This window comes from Haliotis rufescens, unplaced genomic scaffold (assembly GCF_023055435.1).
Source record: "Haliotis rufescens isolate VD_foot unplaced genomic scaffold, xgHalRufe1.0.p SCAF_57, whole genome shotgun sequence".
Classification (NCBI taxonomy): Eukaryota; Metazoa; Mollusca; class Gastropoda; order Lepetellida; family Haliotidae; genus Haliotis; species Haliotis rufescens.
The window spans coordinates 209,625-220,622 of NW_025964301.1; positions in this window are offsets into that span (position 1 = coordinate 209,625).

A 10,998-nucleotide genomic window follows, 5' to 3' on the forward strand; every position below is an offset into this window, starting at 1 on the left:
TGGGTTTCACCGAAGCGGTAAACGTCTGAGACCTGAATCACTTCGGGCTTTTCTCCCACAGTAAGCAGACACGCCGTGATATAACTGTAATACTGTTAAAAGCGGCGTTAAACCTAACTCACTCACACACTATGAGTGGTGAAGGTTAGTATCACAAAGGTGTTATAAACATTTCGGCACCAGCATATAGGGGTGATGGGGTATGTCGTTGATGTTTTACTTGTCTGTTGTTTAACGCCGCGCTCAGCAATATTCAGCTATGTGACGGCGGTCTGTTAATTTAGCCTGGTCTAGACAATCAAATGGTTGACATCATGAACATCGATGTACGCAGTTGGGATACGATGACATGCATCAACCAAGTCAGCAAGCCTGACCATCCGATCCCGTTAGTCGCCTCTTACGACCAGCATGGGTTGCTGGGCATCAATTCTAACCCGGATGTTCACGCTGGTTGTAGTTAATGCGTTTCCATCGAGTCAGTCACGTACATCGATGACACACGTGACTCTTACGTCCCTTATCTGAGTTTGAATCCCAGATTTGCCCTGATGATAACCCTTTGTCATGGCAGCACCAGCGTGACAATCCTCTGCGATCATCTTCTCCCTCGGTTTTTCCTACACGTTTACAATACTGTTCAAAGCGCCGTTAAACAAACCAATCTTGGCCAATCAATACGACATCGTCAAACAAACGACGTGATTAAACGCACGTTTCCCATTTGCGAAAAATGTTCGTATGTCAAAACAGTTTTGCGAAACGATTCAGACATATTACTTTGTTAAATATCCATTTTGTAGTCGCATGTCAGCTGTTTATCAAGACCGCGCTTGGCGATCAATGTTAAATTACTGTTATTACCCATCCGATCTGAGTGGCCTGTCGTGTCACATGATCAGCTATTGGCGTTGACAACATGCGGCTGTAATGACACACTGACTTAGATAATGCGGGTAATGTAATAATGCGGGACTCCCAAGGCCAGTCCGAACTCCGGACTAAGTGGTTTTATTGATAAACCTTTTTGCACTGTGAATTGGTGGGATGTGTCAAGGATGTGTGTTGGTTCGACCTCGACCTTTTGAACGGAATTACACAAGATACAAACTGGAAAACGAGGCTTAGAACCCTCACCCTCACCCTCACCTTCACCCTCACCCTAACCCTCACCCTCATCCTAACCCTCACCCTCATCCTAACCCTCACCCTCACCCTCACCCTCATCCTCACCCTTACCCTCATCCTAACCCTCACCCTAAACCTCACCCCACCCTCACCCTAACCCTCACCTTCATCCTCACCCTCATCCTTACCCTCACCCTCAACCTCACCCTAACCCTAAACCTCACCCTCACCTTAACCCTCGCCCTCATCCTTACCCTCACCCTCAACCTCACCCTAACCCTAACTCTAACCCTAACCCTAACCCTCACCCTCACCTTCACCCTCACCTTAACCCTCACCCTCATCCTAACCCTCACCCTCATCCTAACCCTCACCTTCACCCTCACCCTTACCCTCATCCTAACCCTCACCCTAACCCTCACCCCACCCTCACCCTCACCCTAACCCTCACCTCACCCTCACCCCAGCATCAACCACGGGATTTTCAATGTTCAAAAACTACATGTACTAATTATTTTGTTAGCCGAAATACATCAAAATCTTTTCCTGTTTTTTATTAACCACCAACACTATTAAGGTTAATGGGTCTCATTTTCAGAAACATTATAGGAAAATATAATCTGAAGTGTTGGTGTGTTCCGTGTGTTCCGAGTCCTTCAATAAAACGTTGGATGCAATGTTTTAATTAGTCATCACCATTTCCCTGGAGGGGCGGTGGGGTAGTCTAGTGGTTAAAGCGTTCGCTCGTCACGCCGAAGACCCGGGACATGACTGACAAGAACAACTATAGTAAAATGAAATAGTGAGTGAGTGAGTGAGTTACTTTGGTGAAACCCACGAGCACGGGTATGGTGCCGACTAACCTAGAAACATAATCGGTTTCTGGCGTGCCCATGCCCAAGGGTCGCAACTCTGCACAGCGAGTCGCGGCGCCTTAGACATCTGGGCCGCCCGTGCCCTCCCCCCCCACGCCCCCCCCCCCCCCCCCCCCCCCTCTCTGTAAAATGAAAGGATATGGTCCTTAACTTTTGTAACAAATGTAATCGAAACAGTCGATACTTATAACTCATACTGATGGATTTTGTGTCCAAAGATAACTGCTAGTAACTATTGCAATTTACGCCAAGGGTAAACAATATTGATAATGTTCAACACAGCTGTTGTGATAATATGATTATAAAGAACGGATCTATATCGATCATATGTTAAAAATGTCAAGAAAAGAGACCGGGTAAATATAATTAAAGTAATTTTGTACCTCAAGGCGTTGATGACACATGACAGGTATTTAATTAAAAGCCAAAAAAGCGACAAAAAATAATTTCCATAATCGTATGAAATCTCTGCTAAAAGCATATTTCATTGTACGATTCCAACCATATCATCGGCAGGTGTTTGTGAATTACTATCAAACAGTGATGACACCATGTCTACGCGAAAAGGTGAGCATTTCCTGCTCCATCGGTGCCACCCGTCACAAACACATGCAAAGGCAAGTCAACTGTTCACGTGAACATTATGGCTCAAGACAAAATAAGGAAATTCATCGGACATCATTTCTGTCACTATCACTGATGAATCTAAAACATCTTACAAGTTTTACATGAAATATCTTAGCGTGATGTTCCGGGGTAGAATAGGTCTCGAGCAACCCATGCTTGTCACAAGAAGCGACTAACGGAATCGGGTGGTCAAACTCGCTGACTTGGTTGATGCATGTCATCGTATGCTCATGATGTCAATCACTGAATTGTTTTGTCCAGACTCGATTATTTACAGACCGTCGTCATATAGCTGGAATATAGCTGAGTGCGAACCAACCAAAAACCCTATGTAGTGTATTTGGTCGTGTTTATAACACTGTAATCTATAGTTGAGTAATATTAGTATCTGCATGGCGATAGAGGAGATCAATATTTTCCTGTTTAATTTAATGCCACACCTTTCACTCAAATGATTTTATCGATAACTTGTGCCTGTACAAAAACAATCCATTGTCACTCACGAATATATTGAAAGCAGGTGTTGAGCCGGTGTCACGAATTTATACCGGTACAGTTCCGCCCCTCTCGAAATAAACCCCCCACCCACCCACGAAATAACTCCCCCCCCCCCCCCCCCAAATACCGTGACGAACATTAAATATTGAAAGCAGGTGTTGAGCCGGTGTCACGAATTTATACCGGTACAGTTCCGCCCCTCTCGAAATAAACCACCCACCCACCCACGAAATAAAATCCCCTCATAGAATTATGAGAGATTGTTAACAGAATATCCCACTGCTAAGTATATGATAAATTGTTGAATTAACATTAGATAAGGTTGAGAATTAAGTGTGTGTTTTTTCAATACATCTTAGACTGGTGAGTCGTCTGCTCGATGATAACCAGCCTACTCATATTTTTACCCTTTTCCCCATTGTTGGAAAGTGTGTCGTCTGCTACCCCAGCTGGAGCCACCTGGTAACAATTAATCACAAGCTGTCAATATACAATACATTATAATACATTAAGTATTTCTAAGCAACTTAAAGATATGCACAATATCTAGATATATGTATCTTTAATTTGCTTAGAAATACTTAATCTTTACATGGAAACTGTCATCTTGATGTATTATTCTGTTTTGTATATTGACAGCTGGTGATTGAGTATGAGGTTATACTGTATCATCTTTACTGTTTTGATATTTTGCAATATGTTAAGGTCATCAGTTATGCAAATCAGTTTCGGTGTGTCTTTTTAACAAGGTGTTTTTCATTAAGATTCTCCGCCAGCCCGATTGTAACAATTACATGTGCACTTTGCTTTGACGATGCCGGTTGATGTTGTTCAATACAGGCTGGCGGTGGGTCTTTTTGAATCTATTCTACATGCTAATCATTTCGGGAAGATGATACACATTTCTCTATATTTTGGATTACTTTGCTTATATAATTTCCGATTATCATTCTTAGTTTTACTTTTTCTCTTTTGATGCGGTGATATCCATCCGAATCCAGGACCTTTGCATAGTCCAGATTTAAAGTTTATACATCTAAACGTACGCTGTCTTAAAGACAAAGTAGATTTAATCAGTGCTGAATTAGATAGTTATGATGTTGTATGTTTAAAGCAAGACTGGTCGGCTCGGAGTCAGTATACAGTAAACTGCGGCATGGTATCTCAGTGAGCTATCACTATAAATCGGCATCAGTCCGGACTAGTACAAGCAGCCACACACACGCACACGCGTGCATGCACGTCGCTATATAAGTGCAATAATCTTGGACGCGACGTTAAACCCAATTTCACCTCACCTCACCTACACTAATACCATTTTTAAATCGTAACCTGTATTAAGGAATATATTTTAGATCTTAAATCAGAGTATAACGGACAGCCTGAGCTGGAGGCGCGCGTGGATATGTTGACAGTTTTTACGGAGTTAGTGTTAAAACCGATGTTTGCGAGGATTAATAAGATTTCTGAATTTCAGTTACGACAGTAACCGTATATGTATTTGTCACATTAAGTCATTTCATTCAAATTTGTTTGGTATGATTATGTCTTATAATTATTTTAGGATGAAAGGTACAGTTACCAAATAAAATATGCTGAAATATCAATTCATTATGACCATATTTCATAATCTATTTTTTAAAGTAACCCTCCTTACATTAAAGATAATTATTTAAAGAATATAGTACTTAAAGACATTGCAACAAACCGAATAATCAGAGGGGAGACTTTATACTGTGGGGGGCGCGAAATATATCCTCTCGGGGGAGATTTTATTTCAGAACAGATTCTCCGGGGGAGAATCTGTACCGGTATAAAATCTCCGGGGGGAGAATTTGTACGGGGGAGAGTTCATACCGGGACACCGGCACCTAGTTTACCACAAGACAGCCCACGGGGTGTTTACCATGCTGACGTACCAGGCACAGGCTGGTGACAAATCCATTAACCTCCTTCCAGGAAGGAACTTGAAATGATAACAACACATTAGCACATTTCCCGCGCCATTCCACCAGTACAATTCTTATTCCGGGGAATGTAAAGACCAAGTTGGCCATTGTCCAACAAAGTGTTGCATGGCGGCCCGACCCCAGCCAGGGCAACTGGATACCCTGGGTCCAGCTCGGGCAACTGGATACCCTGGGTCCAGCCCGGGCAACTGGACACTGTGGGTAAAGTTAGGGCACTTAGATACCCTGGGCCCAGATAGGGCACTTAGATACCCTGGGCCCAGATAGGGTACATAGATACCCTGGGCCCAGGTAGGGCACTTAGATACCCTGGGCCCAGATAGGGCACTTAGATACCCTGGGCCCAGATAGGGGACATAGATACCCTGGGCCCAGATAGGGCACTTAGATACCCTGGGCCCAGATAGGGCACTTAGATACCCTGGGCCCAGATAGGGCACTTAGATACCCTGGGCCCAGATAGGGGACATAGATACCCTGGGCCCAGATAGGGCACTTAGATACCCTGGGCCCAGATAGGGCACTTAGATACCCTGGGCCCAGATAGGGGACATAGATACCCTGGGCCCAGATAGGGCACTTAGATACCCTGGGCCCAGATAGGGTACATAGATACCCTGGGCCCAGATAGGGTACATAGATACCCTGGGCCCAGATAGGGGACATAGATACCCTGGGCCAGATAGAACAATCAGACACCCTGGACACAGAGAGGGCAACTAGATACCCTGGGCCCAGATAGGGTAATTAAACACCCTGGACACAGAGAGGTCAACTAGATACCCTGGGCCCAGATAGAACAATCAGACACCTTGGACACAGAGAGGTCAACTAGATACCCTGGGCCCAGATAGAACAATCAGACACGTTGGACACAGAGAGGTCAACTAGATACCCTGGGCCCAGATAGAACAATCAGACACCTTGGACACAGAGATGGCAACTAGATACACTGGACCCAGATAGGGCAATCAAAGACCCTTGACACAGAGAAGGCAACTAGATACCTTGGTCCCAGATAGAACAATCATACACCCTTGACAAGTCAGCAAGCCTGACCATCCGATCCCGTTAGTCGCCTCTTACGACCAGCATGGGTTGCTGGGCATCAATTCTAACCCGGATGTTCACGCTGGTTGTAGTTAATGCGTTTCCATCACGTACATCGATGACACACGTGACTCTTACGTCTCTTATCTGAGTTTGAATCCCAGATTTGCTCTGATGATGAACCCTTTGTCGTGGCAGCACCAGCGTGACATTCCTCTGCGATCATCTTCTCCCTCGGTAATCCTACACGTTTACAATACTGTTCAAAGCACCGTTAAACAAACCAATCTTGGCCAATCAATACGACATCGTCAAACAGACGACGTGATTAAACGCACGTTTCCCATTTGCAAAAATGTTCGTATGTCAAAACAGTTTTGCGAAACGATTCAGACATATTATTTTGTTAAATATTCATTTTGTAGTCGCATGTCAGCTGTTTATCAAGACCGCGCTTGGCGATCAATGTTAAATTACTGTTATTACCCATCCGATCTGAGTGGCCTGTCGTGTCACATGATCAGCTATTGGCGTCGACAACATGCGGCTGTAATGACACACTGACTTAGATAATGCGGGTAATGTAATAATGCGGGTAATGTAATAATGCGGGACTCCCAAGGTCACTCCGGACTAAGTGGATTTATTGATAAACCTGTTTTTCACTGTGAATTGGTGGGATGTGTCAAGGATGTGTGTTGGTTCGACGTCCTTTTGAACAGAATTACACAAGATGCAAACTGGAAAACTAAGTTTAGAACCCTCACCCTCACCCTCACCCTCACCCTCACCCTCACCTTCACCCTCATCCTAACCCTCACCCTCACCTTCATCCTCATCCTAACCCTCACCTTCACCTCACCCTCACCCTCGAGCTCACCCTCACCCTCACCCTCACCTTCACCCTCACCCTAACTCTCACTCTCACCCTAACCCTCACCCTCACCCTCACCCTCACCCTAACCCTCACCTTCACCCTCACCCTCTGCCTCACCCTAACTCTCACCTTCACCCTCACCTTAAACCTCACCCTCACCCTCACCCTCACCCTAACCCTCACCCCAGCATCAACCACGGGATTTTCAATGTTCAAAAACTACATGTACTAATTTTGTGAGCCGAAATACATCAAAATCTTTTCCTGTTTTTTATTAACCACCAACACTATTAAGGTTAATGGGTCTCATTTTCAGAAACATTATAGGAAAATATAATCTGAAGTGTTGGTGTGTTCCGTGTGTTCCGAGTCCTTCAATAAAACGTTGGATGCAATGTTTAAATTAGTCATCTCCATTTCCCTGGAGGGGCGGTGGGGTAGTCTAGTGGTTAAAGCGTTCGCTCGTCACGCCGAAGACCCGGGACATGACTGACAAGAACAACTAAAGTAAAATGTAAGAGTGAGTGAGTTGGGTTTAACGCCGTTTTTAACAGTATTCCAGTCATATCACGGCGTGTCAGCTTAATGTGGGAGGAAAGCCCGAAGTGATGCAGGTCTCAGACGTTAACCACTTCGGTGAAACCCATAAGCACGGGTATGGTGCTGACAAACCTAGAAACATAATCGGGGCGAACCGGGAATCGAACCCACAATCATAGGTTTCTGGCGTGCCCAAGGGTCGCAACTCTGCACAGCGAGTCGCGGCGCCTTAGACATCTTGGCCACCCGTGCCCCCCCTGTAAAATGAAAGAATGTTGTCCTTAACTTTTGTAACAAATGAAATCGAAACAATCGATACTTATAACTCATACTGATGGATTTTGTGTCCAAAGATAACTGCTAGCAACTATTGCAATTTACGCCAAGGGTAAACACTATTGATAATGTTCAACACAGCTGTTGTGATAATATGATGATAAAGAACGGATCTATATCGATCATATGTTAAAAATGTCAAGAAAAGAGACCGGGTAAATATTATTAAAGTAATTTTGTATCTCAAGGTGTTGATGACACATGACAAGTATTAAATTAAAAGCCAAAAAAGCGACAAAAATAATTTCCATAATCGTATGAAATCTCTGCTAAAAGCATATTTCATTGAAAGATTCCAACCATATCATCGGCAGGTGTTTGTGAATTACTATCAAACAGTTATGACACCATGTCTACGCGAAAAGGTGAGCATTTCCTGCTCCATCGGTTCCACCCCTCACAAACACATGCAAAGGCAAGTCAATTGTTCACGTGACCATTATGGCTCAAGACAAAATAAGGAAATTCATCGGACATCATTTCTGTCACTATCACTGATGCATCTAAAACCGATGACAAGTTTTTTTTACATGGAAAATCTTAGCGTGAAGTTCCGGGGTAGAATAGGTCTTCAGCAACCCATACTTGTCACAAGAAGCGACTAACGGAATCGGGTGGTCAAACTCGCTGACTTGGTTGATGCATGTCATCGTATGCTCATGATGTCAATCACTGAATTGTTTTGTCCAGACTCGATTATTTACAGACCGTCGTCATATAGCTGGAATATAGCTGAGTGCGAACCAACCAAAAACCCTATGTAGTGTATTTGGTCGTGTTTATAACACTGTAATCTATAGTTGAGTAATAATAGTATCTGCATGACGATAGAGGAGATCAATACTTTCCTGTTTAATTTAATGCCACACCTTTCCCTCAAATGGTTTTATCTATAACTTGTGCCTGTACAAAAAACAATCCATTGTCACTCACGAATACCGCGACCGACATTAAAAATTGAGAGCAGGTGTTGAGCCGGCACCTAGTTTACAACAGACAGCCCCCGGGGATGTTTACCATGCTGCCGTACCAGGCACAGGCTGGTGACAAATCCATTAACCTCCTTCCAGGAAGGAACTTGAAATGATAACAACACATTAGCACATTTCCCGCGCCATTCCACCAGTACAATACTTATTCCGGGGAATGTCAAGACCAAGTTGGCCATTGTCCAACAAAGTGTTGTATGGCGGCCCGAGCCCAGCCCGGGCAACTGGATACCCTGGGCCCAGCCCGGGCACTTAGATACCCTAGGTCCAGATAGGGCACTTAGATACCCTGGGTCCAGATAGGGCACTTAGATACCCTGTGTCCAGATAGGGCACTTAGATACCCTGGGTCCAGATAGGGCACTTAGATACTCTGGGTCCAGCCCGGGGAACTGGATACCCTGGGTCCAGATAGGGCACTTAGATACCCTGGGTGCAGATAGGGCACTTAGATACCCCTGGTCCAGATAGGGCACTTAGATACCCTGGGTTCAGATAGGGCACTTACAGATACCCTGGGTCCAGATAGGGCACTAAGATACCCTGGCTTCAGATAGGGCACTTAGATACCCTGGGTCAAGATAGGGCACTTAGATACCCTGGGTCCAGATAGGGCACTTAGATACCCTGGGTCCAGATAGGGCACTTAGATACCCTGGTCCCAGATAGGGCACTTGGATTCCCTGGGCCCAGATAGATCAATCAGACATCCTGGGCCAAGATAGGACACTTAGATACCCTGGGTCCAGATAGAACAATCAGTGACCCTTGACACAGAGAGGGCAACTAGATACACATGTACCTTGGGCCCAGATAGAACAATCAGACACCCTGGACACAGATAGGGCAACTAGATACCCTGGGCCCAGACAGAACAAAGAGAGACCCTGGACACAGAGGTGGCAACTAGATACCCTGGGCCCAGATAGGGCAATTAAACACCCTCGGCCTTGATAGAATAATCAGAGACCCTTGACACAGAGAGGGCAAATAGATACCCTGGGCCCAGATAGAACAATCAGACACCCTGGACACAGAGATGGCAACTAGATATCCTGGGCCCAGAGAGGGGAACAAAATACTCTGGGCCCAGATAGGGCAACAAGACACCTTGGGCCCAGATAGAGCAATAAGACACCCTGGACACAGAGAGGGCAACTAGATAACCTGGGCCCTGATAGGGCAATTAGACACCCTGGACACAGAGAGGTCAACTAGATACCCTGGGCCCAGATAGGGTAATGAGACACCCTGGACACAGAGAGGGCAACTAGATGCCCTGGGCCCAGATAGAACAATCAGACACCCTTGACACAGAGAGGGCAACTTGATACCCTGGGCCCAGATAGGGTAATTAAACACCCTGGGCCCAGATATAATAATCGGAGACCCTTGACACAGAGAGGGCAACTAGATACCCTGGGCCCAGATAGGGTAATGAGACACCCTGGACACAGAGAGGGCAACTAGATGCCCTGGGCCCAGATAGAACAATCAGACACCCTTGACACAGAGAGGGCAACTTGATACCCTGGGCCCAGATAGGGTAATTAAACACCCTGGGCCCAGATATAATAATCGGAGACCCTTGACACAGAGAGGGCAACTAGATACCTTGGGCCCAGATAGGGCAATTAAACACCCTGGACACAGAGAGGGCAACTAGATGCCCTGGGCCCAGATAGAACAATCAGACACCCTTGACACAGAGAGGGCAACTTGATACCCTGGGCCCAGATAGGGTAATTAAACACCCTGGGCCCAGATAGAATAATCGGAGACCCTTGACACAGAGAGGGCAACTAGATATCCTGGGCCCAGAGAGGGGAACAAAATACTCTGGGCCCAGATAGGGCAACAAGACACCTTGGGCCCAGATAGAACAATCAGACAGCCTGGACACAGAGAGGGCAACTAGATACCCCGGACACAGAGAGGGCAACTAGATACCCTGGGCCCTGATAGAACAATCAGACACCCTTGACACAGAGAGGGCAACTAGATACCCTTGGCCGAGATAGAACAATCAGACACCCTGGAAACAGAGAGGGCAACTTGATACCCTGGGCCCAGATAGGGTAATTAAACACCCTGGGCCCAGATATAAT